A 19,157-nucleotide genomic window follows, 5' to 3' on the forward strand; every position below is an offset into this window, starting at 1 on the left:
GCCTAGCCTACCTCACAGGGTTCTCCTAAGGATGAAATGGGGAGCGGGGAGAACCATGTACACCACCGAGTTCTTTGGAGAAATGGGGGTATGTTAATGTAATAAAAGGAATCCAAATACATAAAAATGCTATCACAGGAAAAGCAATGCTTCCCAACATTTGTCCTCCATGATGTAGAACTCACAAGAGTGTTTGCCTTGAGTCTTAACCAGGGGTCTCCAAGCTTTCATTGCCTCAGGCCAGTGCTTTGAGCGACGATCACATGGCAGGCCAGAGGGCGGGGAAGTGTGCACCCGTACGCGCGCACACACGCTATTTCCAGTGCACTTCCAGGCTGGAGGAGGCCCGTGCGCATGTGCACAAGCTATTTCCGTTGCTCCTCCGACCCAGAAGTGGGTCCCCGCACTGCGCCACGCCGGTAAGAGTGGGCAGCAGCGGGCGGTGGCAGGGGTCGTCGCAGGCTGGATAAACAAGTCCCTCAGGCCTTATCCGGCCACCGGATATGTAGGTTGGTGACCCCTGGTCTTAACCCTACATGGTCATAGTGTCTTATATACACAGGTATGTTAAACAGCTTCCAACCTGATGCCTTCCAGATGGTTTGGACTCCAAGTCCTATCAGCTCTAGCTCTCATGGAAAATAGTTGAGGATGATGGGAACTGTAGTCCAACAGCATTTCGAGGGCATCATGTTGAAAGCTCCAGTAGAAAGTATGGCTGTCACTTAGAGAGGCAGAAAATTTCACACAGGAAGGAAAGACGTGAGGGGTGTTCTTCATGCATCGCTCACTAACAATGCTCCTCTCCACTAACAATGCTCCTCTCCACTGAGATGGCTGCTGGTCACATGTCCCCCTGAAGGCATGGCCAACACGTGCAGCATCTGTGAGGGAGAGGCCTGTCTAGTGAGATTGTCCCCCCCCCCACCTCTCTTGTGTTTGCTCTGTTTTAAAAACTGTTTTCAGCTGAGTTTGTACATCATCTTGAGATGCATCATCATCAATGTGTTCAGTGTGTGGCATAGCTTCTGGCCCACTTCATCAGGCCCTGTTTGCTGTCACTAGTGGGGCTAGCATTCAGCAGCAATGCTGAACTTCCCTGTCAGTGTGTTGATGAACTGGCTCAGCCAAGAGCTGCTAACTTGCTTTTTGCCTTTCCTGAGACTTGAGGGCAGAACTGGCCACGGAGAGGAAGACAACCTTTGTGGGACAAGGGGAAGGATCCAGTGGTTTGCTATCAGCTCTCCACCTCTTCTGGCCTGTGGGAGCAACACCCGACAATAGGGCCAGTTACAGATTGCCAAAAAAAGAGGGAATAAATTATCCAAAGAAGAAGACAGAGGAGGAGAACCACTGAGGATCCACTGAGTCCCCAAACCAGCCCCACTTGTTGGACTGGTGATTGGGAGCAGCCTCTGAGGCCATATAACATCTGTCCTGAAAGACCTACATTGGCTCCCAGTACATTTCCGAGCACAATTCCAAGTGTTGCTGTTGACCTTTAAAGCCCCTAAACAGCCTTGGCCCAGTATACCTGAAGGAGCGTCTCCACCCCCATTGTTCAGCCCAGACACTGAGGTCCAGTGCCAAGGGCCTTCTGGCGGTTCCCACACTGCGAGAAGTGAAGCTACAAGGAACCAGGCAGAGGGCCTTTTCAGCAGTAGTGCCCACCCTGTGGAATGCCAGATGTCAAGGAGATGAATAATTATAACTTTAGGAGACATCTGAAGACAGCCCTGTATAGGGAAGCTTTTTAAAGTTTAAGGTTTTACTGTGTTTTTATATATACTGGAAGCTGCCTAGAGTGGCTGGGACAACCCAGTCAGATGGGTGGGGTACAAATATTATTATTATTATTATTATTATTATTATTATTATTATTATTATTAGGCAAAGTGATTTGCCTGCCCCCTACTTTTCCTTCTGGCTGTCACTCCACAAACAGGTTGAGATTGCAGCCTTACTTAGGATTCAGAGTATTCTGGGTCCTCTCTGGATGGAAATACAGAATCTCCATAAGACTTTTTAAATGGGACATGATGAGGAAATAGGGACAACATGCTCAAGTCAGTCGATCAAAGCTAAAGCAGGAAATGCTGTGCTTTTGTTAAGACACTATTTTGTGAGGGTTGACAGGTAGTTGATGGCTCATCTGCCACATATTTTTAGAAGGGAGATGTATGGGGATAGCAAGGCGAAGACCTCAGAACATTCGAGATGTTTGTCACCTTTCCCTGGCCTTTCCTTCCTATAAAAATCTACAGTGTCTTTATTTCCAACTGAATAGCATGTTAGGCAGCAAGTAGCTGTAAACAAGTTTCACCTCCCAATTTACTTCAGGCCTGTCACTTTCCATCCCTGAGAATAACTAAGTTTATAAAGATCCCCAGGCTCCTGGCCTTCTTAATCATGATAACTCTTATCAGACTCCCATATCTCTGAAGCAGCACATTTTTCTTGTCCTCCCCCAGGAAAGAATGGTGTTTATAAGGCAATCTGTCGTAATCCTGTCAATTATCCTTTGGTAGACTGAGGCCATAGTACGTACAACCTCCAGAGGGGTCAATCTGAAGGATTTATTCCTAAGGCCTTGAAGTTTTGGTGTATAGCTTTAACTTTGGAAATATCATGACATCTTCTTCCTTTACAATCCATTTTGGTAGCACACTATTTTACAAATACAATTCAGCAAATAAAAACAACAAAGAGTCTTGTGACACCTTAAAGACTAACAAATTTATTATGGCATAAACTTTCGCGGACTACCTCAGATGCATGTAGTGTTATCCTGAGTTACAGGTACAGGTATACAGGACTAGGGATGGGAGGCATTGTAAACAGGTTAGACAGATATGAAACACTGAAAAGTACTGATCATGTTGATGATGATTACCTATTAAAAGTGGTCATTTGCACACACAAAGAGAGAAAGAGGAGACAGAGGGAGGGAGGGAGAAAAATTGATAACCCAGAGAGAATAGTTGATAACACAGAAATTCTGGCATTAGTAGTCAATTCACACAAGCTGTATGCTAAAATATCCATGGTACTAATTTGGTTCACTAGCAATAGAACTGAAGCTCTTGTACTTTAATTCAAAGGTTTCTGCGAGTCTAGAAATTATTCAGCGAATAGAATACCATAATATCCTTCTCCTATAAAGTCAGTGGTTGTATTATTACAAGTAGAGACGAATATAATTTCATGGAACCTCCCTCCCAAGAGGGACAGCAATCTCCTCAACAAGAAGAGGTCCTGGGACAAGGAGAGCACTGCTCCCTTGATCATAAGAGATGCAGTACCCTGTATGGTTACCAGCATTTTAAAACAGTTAAACAAAAACAAAAACGCACAGCCGTACAACTTCTCTAAGCAACTAAAAATGTTAAAGGAGGGAAGAGGCACTCTGGCACAGTGCAGATCCAAGTGTTCTTCATTTCACTGGTTGTGTGGCTCAATCCCCAGATCTACATTCCAGTTGGTGCAAGGATATAAGCGGGGCAAATTTGCTCCAAAACTGGAATCCTCCCCAAGCCTAGCCTAGCCTGGTTTCAGGCTATACTTCTTACCCAACAGAAGCAGCAGTGAGAGAACCCTGGAAGGAAGGAAATCACAACATTCTCACCTCCTGCCCAAGAGAAGATTAGTACTGTGATATTGCAACAAGGTCCATTTGTTTTTGGAAGACTGTGTGCAGTCTTTCCCTCAAATATATGAAGGGATCATTCATTAGGGTAGAAGTGAGTGGGCACAAAGGTGAAGAGGGGCTGTGAACTGCAAGGAGCTGCTAACAGTAACTGATTCGCAAGTCTCATCATTCTTTTCCCACTCAGCAAAAATGAGAAGGCGGATTACCAGAACACAACAGGGAGACACATATTAATATATTAAGTAAATGACTTAATATTCATTACCATCTAAAGACATCCACTAAAGACCTCCCCAGGCCGTTAAGTCCAGGCTTTAAAATTACCTGCATCACCATAGTAGAACCTGTGTTGTGGACCATAGTTTAAAGAAGAGTCAATTTGCCCAAGATCACTCAGAACCTAATCTCCTAGCCCACAGCTTCATTGAAAAGGGAGCCAAAGTGTCTGAAATTCTTTTCTAGCATCAACTTTTTCTCCCTAAGAAATGCTTTTGGATTCATTTCCATGAGGGCATACATGCAAAGAACATGATACATATACAATTCCAGAGACAAATCTCTCTTCTTTATACAGTGGTACCTCGGGTTACAGACGCTTCAGGTTACAGACTCCGCTAACCCAGAAATAGTACCTCGGGTTAAGAACTTTTCTTCAGGATGAGAACAGAAATTGCACGGCGGCAGCGGGAGACCCCATTAGCTAAAGTGGTACCTCAGGTTAAGAACAGTTTCAGGTTCAGAACATGTCTTCACAAAAACATGTCTTCACAAAAACCACACATCGTGCAGTAACAGCTTGCCCAGTGGGGCAAAGCCTCCCACCACTGTTGCCACTTGTGTTTTGGAAAGAGAGGAGAGGAGGTGGAGAAGTTGGAGAGCAAATCGGGCACTCTCACTGATGTGCCAGCATGGCGCCAACCTCACTGTAGCCTCTCCCAGTAAGTGGCAGGGATGCTGGTGCCATTTGCTATGGTTCTACTCCACCAGTCAAGTGGTATATATAATGTACGCCTATAATTTGCCACTTCTCTCTTCATGTTTGATGCAGTCTTATCACACTGAAGACTAGGGTTGGAGGTGCATCCATTTTGAATAGAACTTGGTGGTTCTGACCTGACTGAGTGATGTCTGTATGAGATCACCTCTTGTATCAAAAGATAACACCTCTCGCATCAGACACCATTTGCGTCTTAACTGCTTGTGCATTGCTGGGTTTCCTACCAATCCTTTCTTATTCAGCTGTCACACTGAGCAATGGAAAAGAGGTGAATTTAAGTGCCCCACAAATACGATAAGATACTGTTATTATTAAGTGTGTTTATATCTGATTCTTCCTCCAAAAGCAGCCCTGGGAAGCAAACGCTTTAGAGATTAAACAATACCATTCAAAATAAATAAATAAAATTAAAACATTTGGAAGCATGTAAAACAATTACATACTCTCACAGGTAATAATTTCAAGGTTTCCAGGAACAGTATTTCTCAGCCATCAAATGCTTGGGTGTACAAGAAAGTTCTTAAATTCCTCCTGAATGTTACTAATGAGGGAGACAAAAAGGGAACCACCACCGAGAAGGCCCTGTCACAGTTCAGTGCCAGCCAGCCAGTACCCAGCAGCAGGTTAAATATATCAGAAATGCATGTATGCATACATACATACATACATACACATGAAACTGAGCATGTGATTTCCAATCGTGTACACTTACAGTGGATGCTTGCAGTCAGGGAATTTATTATGGGATACATGCAAATGTTCTCCAGCGTCTACTCAATGCCACTGACATCAGCCCCTTGTCTGGAAGCACCCTGGGAGAATAGCAAACAGTGTTAAACCCTCTTTGGGTGAGTATTTATTTACAACTCCTTCACTTATGTATTGTTCACAAGAAAATAGTGCATTTGCGAATGCAGATACATAGAGCCCTGGTGTGATTCCCACTTCTTCCTTGAACTCTCTGCAAAAGAGGATATTTTTCCATTTTGTGATCCTCCTCGCTATGTGACAGAATCACAGAATTGTATGGTTAGAAGGGTCATCGAGTCCAACTTCCTTTCAATGCAGGAAGCACAGCTAATGAATGTCTGCATACTCTCTGCATCTGTCTCCTTCCCTCCTTCCACATCTGGCTCTGTCAGGAACAGGGATGGAAGGATCTGTCCATTTCACTTCCCTCAATTTCTCATTTTTCCTATTGTTGCACACCATCTACGAGCAGCGCAAGATCCCAGGGGTTCTAAGCACTTACCCAGGGTTTGTGCTTCCTTTGGAAATGAGACACAGTGGAGACTGTGGTGTCTTCAGAATATATGGTTTATTTACATGTATACAACCTGAGCCTGCAATGAAGGGGCTCACATTAACACCCCCAAAGGGTCTTGTTTCCCCCCATAGCTGCAGCCATGGATTCAAACAGAAATCAAACATCAACACACACACACACACACACACACACACACACACACACACGTCTGGCCTTTTGTATTTCTAACTAACAGGTACTGAGGGAGGGAGGCCCACCCATTTTCCCTTTGTTCCCTTATCAACTCATACTTAGTGGGCCATTACCAAGCTGGCCTGGCTATTCCAGCAATTGAATCTGTGCTGGATCCAGGAATTCAAAGCAGGGCTCAGCCATTAGAAGAATCTCGGCTTACAACCTACGCTCCCTGCCCCCCAAACTCATAACACTTATACTCAGTTTTCCATATATCTGCAGCAATTTGTGAATTTTCTTTTTAAAAACCCTCATCAAATTATCCCGCTACTGAGTGCAAATTTCTCCTAACCAACAGGATTCGTATACAGTTTTGACTTCATATGTACACCTTTCTGCAAGTAGTTTATTCCAATATAATGCATGTTTTGTGTTATTTTTCATTTATACATTCATTTTTATGCATATTCTCTCATAACACATGCATTTTTGTAACCATTGTTTGGTTACAGCAAATTTTGGATAAGTGCAAATCTGAAAGGATGGCTACGTTTCAGTTCTCGTGTTGTTATGGAAAGTGCAAATTTAATCAATTTGGCTTTAAATGAGAACGAATCAAATTTCTTCCCTACCCCTAAGCAGGAATATGGAGGTTGTGGCTTCACATAAAGGAGCAACATACTACTGTCATGAGGAGAATGCAGTTATCTGAATAGTATGCACCTTATATATTTCTCAAGGTATTCAGATGAAACGTAGGTTGGGCTGGTTATATGAAGATGAATTAAATCACAGATTAAGAGTGTGGTTCAGCCCCTTCAAAATTATTATATCTCATCTCATTTCAAAGCATTTCATTCCACAACAAGCACAAAAATCCCTTTCCCTTGGTTCTTGATTTTTAAAAATGATTTTATAAATACATTTTACTGTAACAGCCCCCATCAGGGAGCCCCACCTCACATCCCCCAAAACACACCGAGATTCCCCCCCCCCACCTCCGGTTCCCAGTTTTCCTTTTAGTGTCAGTCATAATCAGAAAAGGACAGCAACCCGAGAGCTTTTGCTTAAAAAAAAGTCTTTGTGTGGGTCAAAACTATTCTCCTAGAGTGGTCCTGACATCTCTCTTCTCTCCCTTCCCTTCCTTTCCCCACCCCCTCTTCTTTTCCCAGAATAATCCCGCTCCCAGACTCTGTGCCGGCCTTCAATAAGGACAGTATTGCGTTTGTGTAGCAGCTGCAACAAGGCCTCACAAATGCTGGCTGACGAGAAGTGACAGCTCTGTATATCTCTCACTGGCACTGACAGCTGACAGATGGATACCACTCACACACAGAAAAAAAAGCCCCCAGGATGATTCGCCAACATTACTCTCTGTTCACGGGGGCCACACTTGATTGAGTGCTGCTCAGAATAATAAACCCTTGCCGATCCATTCCAGAGCCAGTTTGCTCACAATGTCCTGGTTCCCCCCACCCCTCGAAACACGTACCAATGTCGACTCGAGCTTTGCTTTGTTGTTTTGCCTCGCTTTGTCTTAGGGAAAAGCGGCGGGTTGGGGGGGGGAGTTGCAGGAGGAGGAAGCTATCTCCCTACTAGGTCTGTGCAGCTGCTTATTAGAGGAAAGGGAGCTATCAGTATGTAACTTAGCAATAGCCATGTTAAATGGGGCTGTTCCTTTAGAATTCCTTCATCCCCCTACCTTCAATTGGTTGGTTATAATCCTCTGGGTTCCGCTACCCCACCCCACCCCCTCCTCATTTTATTTTATTATTCTCCTCTATCAATCAACCCATCTTTTAAAAGCATTGCTGGTTGGTTACTCAGAAGGCAGGAGCATAAAAACGGACAGGAATGCATGTTGATGCAGAAGAGGATGTAGAAAAGGGGGGGGGGCGGCTGAAGAGAAGGAGAGTCATAAACCAAAAGAGACATCCATTCACATGGAGAGATGTATATAGACAAAGAACGGGGAGTAAAAGAAAGCAGAAAAATAGACCCATGTTTCCACAATTAGAGGAGCTGAAATCTCCCCAACATGTTTCTCTTAAAAGGTCTGAACGTGATGTTGTCTCTGGATTCCCCCCTCCTTTTTTTTTTTTTTGGCTGCCTTTCCTCTCTTTCCACAAACTGCTCCATTATTTGTACCCCAGGAGGTAGGTAGCACTGCCAAAAGTCATTTTCAATTGGGAGAAAGCATGTTTTGCTATTGCCTCCCCTCCCCTCTGAAATTGCAAGGATATAGCTCAGATAGAAGGCACATTCTTATGGTTGGAAGAGCGACTGTAACAAAAGAGAATGCAACCAACACCCCCCTTTAAGGAACAATATAAGCATAGAAGGATGATAATGTCAAATATATCACTTGAACGTAGCTCATTTCAGTTATAAAGGTGACAAAATTTCTGTTGCTCTTGTTGCCAGTGCTGAACCTTAGCTTTTTACAGACTTTAGGGTCTTCATTTCTGCAAACTAGTAATTTGGGTTTTTTTAACCAGGGCAGGGGATGTTTGCAAGTACCACCAACTCTCAGAAGTCACTTTGTCCATTGACTGGGCGGTTTCAAGCAGCATTTGTCCTGAAAAGCACACCCAATTACCAAACTAAATGGGCAGGATCCCTAGTCACAACTGGTTGGAAGAGAGATAGTCATCAATTTGGAGCTGGCTAAAAATTGCATGTTTGGTAGACTGGCTTTTGTAAAATATAGGTCTGAGATGCCTCCTTAGCTTTCCAAGTCAAATGATGATCTTCTCCTGGCCACTTCCATACGTACAATTAAGATGTATATTAAATTTATGTTAGAAGCAGCTGTAAATTATACACAACTTCCAACAATGTAAAAGTGGGAACAGAAACAAAATGTTCTGCCTAAAATGAATTCTTGCTTTCAGGGTTCCATTTAGACATTTCCCCCTCCTGTTCCCCTTCCATTCTTCTTTCCCAAACAACATTCAGTCCTTATTGGGCTATTTTGTGGGCAAGGAGAGTTTTCTCCTTCTTCTTTTTTGTACCTACAATGAATCCAGAATGCAGCTGCCAGGTGACTGGGAGTGGCCAATGGGACCATATAACACCAATCCTAAAAAATTTACATTGGCTCCCAGTACGTTTCGGAGCACAATTCAAAGTGTTGGTGTTGATCTTTAAAGCCCTAAATGGCTTTGGCCCTGTATACCTGAAGGAGCATCTCCACTCTCATCATTCAGCCTGGACACTGAGATGAAGTTCCAAGGGCCTTCTGGCAATTCCCTCATTGCAAGAAGTGAAGTTACAGGCAGAGGGCATTCTCGGTAGTGGCTCCTGCCCTGTGGAATAGATAAACAATTATACAACCTTCCATAAACATCTGAAGGCAGCGCTGTATTGGGAAGCTTTTAATGTCTTACACATTGTGTGTTCTTCTATACTTTGTTGGAAGCAACTCAGTCAGATGGGAACTGTACAAGTAATAAATTGCTGTTGTTGCTGCTGCTGCAGTTGTTGTTGTTACCTACGAAAGATCAATTAGACCATGGATTGTAATAAAATGAATAAATAAAATCATCTATGTGTTCACAAGCAGAAAATAATACTTTTTAAAACTGATGCAGCTTTTCTTCATGCAGGTTTCTGTCATATCAACCCAAATTAGGGCAGTTTATGTTCACAGGTTGACTTGGATATTTGACTTGCACTCTGCAAGTTCCCACATGATTTGGGGCAACATCTCACCCAAAATGTCACCTGAAATCAGTGCTGATCATGGTGGCACTTGTCCACCACTGACAGAGGGAGTGGGGTACCACCTCGTGGGCTTCTATCACCTGAAGCAGTGGCCTCACCCTCCCTAATGGTTGGGGTGAGTCTGACACACACACACACACACACACACACACACACACACACACATCCCATTTAATTTGGGTTGTTTCCCATCCAGTGACTGAAGGCTCAGAATGGGAAACAATTAGAAAGACAAATATATTAGTTTTGCCTGGAGAGTTTCAATGGCCAAAGCCAAACACTCTTCTCAGTAATGATCCTCTATACAACTCTCTAAATAAAGCATTCTACCTCCTCTTTGGGTGCTTCCAGATGAACTCTTTATTGAGCATTATTTTCCAGGGAGGTTTCATGGCATTGGCTATTCAGTAAGCACTCGTTCTTAATTTTTTTGGGGGGAGGGTAGGTTAGATGACATTGGGTCAAGCACCATCCCACACACTTCAGCACATTTTCCTGTCACTTTCCTTATCACTAAAGTGTGATCTACAAGGGACTCGGGTTTGATGTGCAACAGCAACTGTAATGGTACAACTTGAATTTGCTGGCATGTGATTTAATCCCACTCAAAAATAGCCCCGAAGTTTCCGTGGTTAATCTTGTGAACTCTTGGTTCCATTTCCAAGTGGCTAGAAAATCCCGGAAAATCACTGTGAAGGCAAAAAGCAGGAAGACTATGGTGTTCTCAGATCACCCTAGGCCATTGCAATCATTGTGTAATGATTATAGGGATTATCAAGGAGAAAAATGCTGCCTGAACACAACCCCCAGGAATATGCTTCCCCTTGGGAAGCCTCTCCCAAAAAGCACATAAAAGATATGAAATCCTTAAATGATTCCTCTTCTTTGCCAGCTAGCAAAATACACACTAGTAAAAGTCATTGCCTTATGCCAGATTGTGTAACCCCAAAAGAGATTGTGTCAGACCAAACTCTCATCTTCTGGGTGCTATTTTTTTGCAGTGGGGGGCAGTTTAAGTCCACACCAAAACCCATGAATGAAATGGAGGCATCCCAACATCCTGTCAACACCAGAAACATCAAACCAGCAAATATCACATGAAAGAGGATTAAGCCAGAGCAGAACAGCAGCTCCTCTTTGAAAGAAGCTCTTTGTTTTGCCTTGCTAAAGTGTTTCTGATGTTTTTCTTTTTGACATGTCAAATCAGAACAGGGAGAAGAGTTTGGTTTTTCCTGTCCTGGCTCTCTCATATCATCTTTCTTAACTGGAACCAGTGAAACAACATTATACATTAAATACTATTTCTGTTTGCAACAGTTGTTCTAGGCCAGTACCTTCGATAGCTATGAAACATCATCGAAGTGGAATAAGAGAGCTATCTTTAGCTTCAGAGGAGTTTATAAGATTACTTTGATATACAGTAGGTGCATGTATCATTGAGGGCGGGGTGGAGGGGGGAAGGCATATGAAATGTACAAAGATTTCCCCCCCTACCCCTTTCCCCCCATTTTCCTGTCACTATCCTATAGGGCAAAGTATTGCTTGTAGATAATCATGGATTAATTGTGAATGTAAAGAGAGAGACACGTTTTCTTTATCAAAGCTGTTGCCTCGGGGCAAACTCCAGTGCCATGAAAACCGAAATGTTTTCTTTTTATCAGAGTTCCCTTACTGGCACCTGAAATTATTTCTTTCATGTCTGATAGTGAAGAATGAGGCTGCACAGCTCCCTGGAGATGAGCGATTGTTACCATGGTCTCATAACATATTGGCAGCTGATGTGGCATCCATGTACACCTGTCACTCAAGCAGAGCTAAATGCAGATGTGGGAGGGAAGCTTAAGTTCAGACACTTGGCAGGCCTTCCCCCACTCCTAACACACACACACACACAGAGAGAGAGAGAGAGAGAGAGAGAGAGAGAGAGGATGTGAATGCTTTCCATGCTGCACATTTGTGAGTGTACTCAAAATGCTATCTGGCCTATTTAACACAATGAACCTGCATGCATTAGCATTTCTGCACAGCAAACACAAATAAATAGAAATGCATAGGGACAGACAAACAAAGCTAGATCCTTTTTCAAGGAAAACACACACACTCTTTTGCAAGTCCAACAGACAGTGAAAGGGAGTGCAGAACACAGAACTGATTCAATTCCCTTTATTGGGAAGTGAACTAAGACCTTTTTAATGAAGGCTGCAGGGAGAGAAGGGAGGGGGATCTTCAGTTTGGCTCATGGATTGCATAAGACAGAAAGGATCTCAGGTGCCATTGTCAAATAAAGAGTAGATTGAGGTACAGTCAATACAGGATGACTGACAACACCAAGTAGATATATTACATGTCGGATGATTCTTCTGATTCTTCTGTCCTAATAGCCTTAATGCTTTAAAGCTCTGTATACCATTAAACAGATAAAGCCCACAAGAGGGTACGAGCAAGAAAGATGACATTGTATGGGGTGAAGGATTTGAATGTGCATGTTTGTGTAAGTATTTGAGTATGAAATCATGCATATACAAGGCTGTACATACAGGTTTAGGTGAACTGGATTTACTCATCCGAATGATCTAATGCTTTTGGCTACTGCGACAAAATGTATAGTGCTGGGTGATGGAAAATATAGGCCATTTTTTAGAAAGCAAATTGTCAATTTAGCTCCTGGGCTAAAGTAAACAGGACATTGGCATTTTTTAAAGGGGGAAATATGACAACGAGCCCAAATGCATTAATCTTATATTTATAAATGCATTGCTTTATTGAACCATTTGTCCATTCTTATATGTTGACTTATAATAAACGTAATGTGATTCATCATGTCATCTTGTAAGTATATGCAACACTTCATTAAACACGGTAATCAAATTTAAACAGTCCCACTTTCATGTTAACGATGGAGACCTTAACAATTCCATGGCTCCGGAGATGCTGCTTCTGTAATGAGTTGGGAGGGGGAATTATGGAACAGTTGTAGATCTCTAATAGTTGGTGAAGAAAATAAATTTACTGGCAGCTGGATGCCTAGCACTGGCGTAACTGTGATGCCAGAACAATGTTCCTGGCACAACCACTGCAATATCATTGTTTGTTACACTGCACAGTGGAGGAAGTAGGTATTATCTATTCTAACTTTTCTTTCTGGGACAGCTAATTTCTGTGTTGGGCCATTAGTGAGGACATCGTAATAAATGGCATGATGCAGGCAAGGCAAAGCGCTTTTAAGTGCTTTATATTTCAATGGGAGAAATTGGAGGTACATGTTTACCTCTGCTAATGAAAACAACAGGACTAAAAAGTGCTTTACTGTGATCAAGTTATGTCTGAACTTAGTAATGGTCAATGGTCTCTTTTGTTTTTTGTTTTGTTTTGCAACAGCATTTACATGACTACAATTATGAAGCTATCGATTGGACAGTTGGAAACATTTTAGAAAGTCTGTTGGAACTTTTGGAAAGTCTACAGAATCCATTTAGAGTCTGCATTTTGAGAGACTTCCCCCCTCCCCCATGCTATTTTTGTATTTGCCATCTGGAATGACATTGCAAGCTGGCAAACAGAAGAATAATGTGAAATATTTCTATCGCATAGCATTAGTTACAGATTCATCCAGGAACAGAGGCATCTGAGCAACATTGGTCAAATACCTGTAATTATCTGAACCTCTTCGCACTTTGAGGATCAAACAGCTCTGCTCAGAAATGAGTTTCCCTTTGGAATGTGGTAACAGGAAAAATGTGGTCCTCATAAACTGCATTCTGCAAATATTCACATATGAACTATATAGAAGAGGAACCAACATTTGCATTTGCTTAATTTCTCCAATCAGGAACTGGGGGAAAAATGCTCCATGCACCCACAGGGCCTTTGTGTGCAGATGTCTCTTGAACAGCAGCTGCCCATACTGCATGGCATTAAGACTTTTGGAACACAGGAGTTTTTTTCAAACATTTTTTTACTAAACAGGCAGGGATCCCTTGTCAGTCTGAGGGCCATGTTCTTTTGTGGGCAAACTTCTGAAGACCTTGTGCTGCTGGCGGGCAAGGCCAGAGGCAAACGTGAGCCGAACAACAAATGCACATGTTTAACTTTGTAAAGTAGGTTTGTTTCTGCACACCACCTCTCCACAGAAGCTAGCAAGAGGCATTATCAGAAATCAAGGACACCTTCCAGTCAGGCCAAACATGTTCCAGTCATTTGGGAGGCAAAGCAGGGCAAGCAAGGTTTATGGCCTGAGGAGAGTTGTGAGGGCGAGAGAGAGAGAGAGAGAGAGAGAGAGAGAGAGAGAGAGAGAGAGAGAGAGAGAGAAGAGAATCCTACAGGGCCACATACAGGTCCAAGACTCCCAACCCCTGTTCTGCTGTGTCATGGGAGTATGCTGTTCAGAGAAGAAGAACAAGCCACAAACCTTTTCCACACTAGCACCAGTACTTCAAGTCTTCATTCAAGGATGTAAGGGCAGCCCAAGGTTAGGTAAAAAGACACCAGCTGCCAAAGCTGTACTAACCAAATGCCTGCCCTGACAGTGGTGCTGCCTGGAAAGTTGTCTCCAAGCTTCCAATGGTCCAGGCTGCCCCTCACTCCAAGCACGTCAAACTACAGTGTATTATTAATATCCTGATCACACACAGGACCAGAATTGCAGCTGGTCTGCATCATAAGCTTCAGTTTCAATAGATATTTTATTCGCAGAGCTTGGAGATTTAAAAACAGCCTACTATGGACGCAGCTTGGTGTATGTCTGTGTTTGTGTCTCTCTGTGTGTGTTCATGACTATTACGCACAAGGAAATGCAAGAGAAAATGGAAAAAGGAAGCTGACATGATGGTCTGCTTTGTACCAATCCCCAACAATCTGTTTCTGCAGACAAAGGTGGACCTGCTGTTAGTTTGGATACCAACAGCAAAACCTTTCTCAAAATGTACAGAACAGAACTTAAGCTTATAGAAACCATGTGGCTAGCTAGCTGATTGCATAAGACATTTGTATGCAAATATAGTGGATCATAGGCACAACAGTCAAACAACTGCAAGTTGTTACAGCATAACAGGTCCTTTTCTAACCCTCTGAATGCTCTTAGAGCAACAGATTTTTGATTCTTCTAATCCAGCCTGCAACCTCCTATAAACTTTATATCCCAGGGCAGGAAAAGATAGATCCCTATATATGCATATACCCAAGATCATCATCCTCTTCAGAAACCATGCATCATCACTGCATCCTTCTTATGGAAAGATTCATTTGCAGTTAGAAGGCTGTGATCCCTTCTGTCACACTGAACCAACCACTAAAGTTTATGCAGTGTGACCATAAACCTTTGAAAGCAATCATGTACATTTTGCAATCTCAATAGACAAGAAGTGATTTCTTCCCATGAAATACTGTACTGTAGCTAAAAATATTTCCAGAAGAGTAGCCACGTTAGTCCATAGAGGGCAGAAAAAGAAGCATTCTGTAACACCTTCATTTTTCACTAGGTTTTTTTAGGGGGAGAAGGTGACAGTGCAGAAGCACATAGACTAAGGTCCACTATAGGGTCAAAAACTGGAATTTCAGGGAAAAAATACAGATTGCAAATAGTGCATGGGAGGCCTTTTCTGTTCACCACAGAGAATGGACAACTTAAAATCAAACCTATATTAATGAACCACAATTACACAGCACCACTGGGTTCAATGGGGGTTAGTCCCGAGTACATAGGATAAAGTCTTAACAATGCAAGTCTCAATGCAAGTAGGTTTGGCACTGTAGCCTTACAGTGTATTCATATCCACGTCCACCAAGAAGAAAGCTCCACTGATTTCAATGGGACTTAATTGTAAGTGTGTATAAGACTGCAACCTTAATGTCCAGTTTGCATCTGATCATTCCTTTGCATGGGATTTGTTAAGTTTAGCCATTTAAGAGTTTTGGTAGGAACTGGTGCCATATTAATCAGTAGTGGCTTGGGGAGCAGAAAAGGCCTCCAGAAGGGAATGTAGCCCATGACCTGAAAAATGCTATTCAGTCCAGTTACAGAGAGCCAGGGTGGTATAGTAGTTAGAGAGTAGACCTGGGAGGCCACGGCTCAAATTCCCATTCAGTCTCTTGAAGCCCACTGGGTGACTTTGGGCCAGTCACCATCTGTCAGCCTAACATACCTCACAGGGCTGTTGTGAGGATAAAATGGAGAGGAGGTGAAGCATGTAGGAAAGGTGCTGTGTGAATGTCATAACAAATGAACAAAATAACAGTGTCATTTGTTTGCCGTGTGCTGAGTTTCTGCAGATGTCCAGCAGATCGTGCTACAGCTTCTAGTTCAGAACTTGCCGAATGATAACAGCAAACCCTCCAAAATGTTGAGCCCCAAAACTGGGATGCATGCCTTCCCATCCATGCTCCCAAGCAACCTGTGCAAGATCATGGAGCCTGAAAGATGTGCTTGGGGGGGCTGTGCTCTCAAGGTGCTGAAAAATACATGTTTTGGGGCAAGATTACAGCCCCCAAAAAGTGCTTTTGGGGGGAAAGATCTTGTTGCAATATCACATGACATCACAATGTCCCAAATGGCCACTGTGCTCTCGCAGGGAAAAACAGGGTGTCCTGGCTTTTCCGGGACACTTGCAGAGTATCTAACGGTGGCCAATAGTTTCTTGAATCTTAGCTCTGGGCTTCAGTCTGAGTATGTTGCTTTAATGAAGACCAAGCCACTCTCGGGCACTCTGTACCTTTATGCCTGCTTACTTTGCCTTCAGCTCCCTGACCACAATATCCTTCAGTGTGCCTGAGACAAATGTTTGTGTGGGTTCGCCATCTCCATTTCATATTTCTCATCTCTTTGTTCTTTATGAGAGTACATGACACAATAAACATGGTAGTCCTGTGGTACCCAACAAGGTAGCACAGCCAAGGTCAGGGATGGTGGTAGTTGTTGTCCCAAACATTTGAGGGGGCACCACATTGGCTACCGCTCTGCTAATCTGATATGTGGTCACAATATTTGTAGCTAATATGATAGGCCAGGAAATAATAAGCCTGGCATAGTTAGAAAGTGTAGGTAATCATTAAACTACAGGTAATTTATTCAAACTTAGGTTGCTATGCCAGGTGCGTTGGCATAAATGAGGATTAGAGCAAGAGTGTACTGGGGGAAATAATCACAAGCGGCAAAAGTTAGAGGGCTTCATGTTCTTCTAAAAGTTTCTTAAAGGCATTTTCCAGATAGTTCTTCTCACTGCTAAAACCGTGCCTCCCTATTGGTCACATGGCTGGAAACTATAATTGCTGGTTGGCCAAAAGAAAAATGTTTGTGTCTGCCACAGTGATAGAGCTCTAGCCATTCCATGAGGAACTAACAATTATTGATGATCTGATCTTTAAAGGTGAAAGACTTGTAGCACCACAATCACTGAGGTCTGAAATGACAAAGATCATTCATTCAGGACACACAGGAGCGAAGGAACAGGGTCAGAGAATTTTGCTGTTTTGGCCTGGTATAAATGCACAAATCTCAGTCATTCTGGAAACTTTCACAGATCGTTTACAGCACCATAGGCCAAACCTTAAGAAGGTACAAAGCAGGGTCAGACCAAGAAATTTTGTTATCTGAGGTAACAGAAAAGCTCCTTTCTCCACCACCACCAACTGTTTGATATACTAAAGCCAACTGGACTAGTACGTATGGTTGGGTGGATTTGTTATTTTTGGTTTTCCTCGGTTTCTCATTTTTCCAACTGAGTTCTCCACATTTCCACATCCCCTTTTTTAAGCAGCATTAAGTGTGAGTTTCTTTTAATGTACCACATCTTTATATGCAACTTTGCCAAATATGCACATTTTTGCAAGCAATGTTCCTCAATATATTGTAATGTTTGTATATTATTTTCATGAATGTATGCGTTTTTATGCACACTTTACCCTAGTATATGCTTTGAAAAAATTCACAGAAGTATGAAATTCAAAAGATGGATGTGTTTCAGTTCATGTACGTATTGTTTCAAAAAGTGCAAATGAGGAAGTCTCACCTTTAAATCTTAACTGAGGTGATGCTCCGCATCTCCAACACATCACCGCTGCTGTTGGCCATACGGATGTGACTTCCTACAGTTGTTGCCCCATTTTTCCCAATAGTGGGACTGTCCCTGTGATCTGTAAGCCAAGTCACATCATTATAAAGAAGCAGGTAAAGAACCTCCAGGAATGCTGGGGAAGGGAGGTTTCTTTTCCCATTTCTTCTGTAATGTCCAGAATTCATCCATGAGATCTTCATAGAAACTTTGGAAGCTGCCTTATGCTGAAACCATTGGTTCATTTCCTCAGTATTGTGTAGCTTCCAACATATATAAAACATAATAAAACATTAAACGTTAAACAAACCTTCCCTATACAGAACTGCCACCAGTTGTATAGTTACCTCCTTGGCTCAGGAGTCACATAACTCCATATCCTCCATCATTTCTCCAATGAAAATAGGGACGACCTAAGGAAAAGTGGAGGGATGCGGGTGGTGCTGTGGTCTAAACCACAGAGCCTAGGGCTTGCCAATTGGAAGGTCGGTGGTTGGAATCCCCGCAACATGGTGAACAGTTGCTCGGTCCCATCTCCTGCCTCCTAGCAATTCAAAAGAACGTAAAAGTGCAAGTAGATAAATAGGTACTGCTCCAGTGGGACAGCGTTTTTGTGCACTCCTCTGTTTCACCAGAAGTGGCTTAGTCATGCTGGCCACATGACCCGGAAGCTGTCTGCGGACAAACACTGGCTCCCTTGGCCAGTAAAGTGAGATGAGCACCGCAACCCCAGAGTCGTCCGTGACTGGACCTAACGGTCAGGAGTACCTTTACCTTTACGGGAAAGTGAGATATTCTTGGATCAAATCAGAAACCGGGACTATCCCTTGAAAATCCACAACATTGCCAGTGTTTAAGTAGGCCTCGGTTGCCTGTCTGGTCTGTGTATGGAGACCAGGGAGTGGGGGCACCATCTTGTTCTTTGCCTCAGATAGCTAAAGGTGTTTGGGCAGCCCAGGGACTTTTAGCTCAAAAGGCACAACTCCCAAGCACGCCAAGCTTCTCATTTTAGAAATCAAGTGACCCCCCCCCCCACACACACACATTTACCTTTTCAGACTGGCTCTGTTCCATGTCTAGCTACTGAAACCGTAAGAAATATAGTCGCTGACTGAATAATGTACATGATGCTGTCAAGCATCCTGACTTGTTGGCAGTAATATTACTATTATTTATTATTTACATATTTAATGACCTTATTGCTATTATGCACTGTTAGCCCGACTAATTGTAATGCAATAAACATAATTTACAAGTATATACATAATCAGCCATTAGTGGCAATACCTGAAGCAGCTG

At 42.9% G+C, this 19,157-nt stretch overlaps 1 long non-coding RNA gene across 1 annotated transcript; it reads right to left on the minus strand.

Annotated features, from left to right (window-relative positions):
- Positions 1–5,346: 5,346 nt before the first annotated feature.
- On the minus strand, positions 5,347–18,052 carry LOC308592642. The gene is made up of 3 exons (XR_014010595.1): positions 17,817–18,052; positions 9,266–9,395; positions 5,347–5,458 (listed from the first exon to the last, which is right to left on the minus strand). It is a non-coding gene; the product is annotated as an uncharacterized lncRNA (long non-coding RNA).
- Between the last annotated feature and the right edge of the window lie 1,105 nt (positions 18,053–19,157).

The sequence above is a fragment of the Podarcis bocagei genome (genome assembly GCF_964188305.1).
Source record: "Podarcis bocagei genome assembly, chromosome: 8".
NCBI lineage: Eukaryota > Metazoa > Chordata > Lepidosauria > Squamata > Lacertidae > Podarcis > Podarcis bocagei.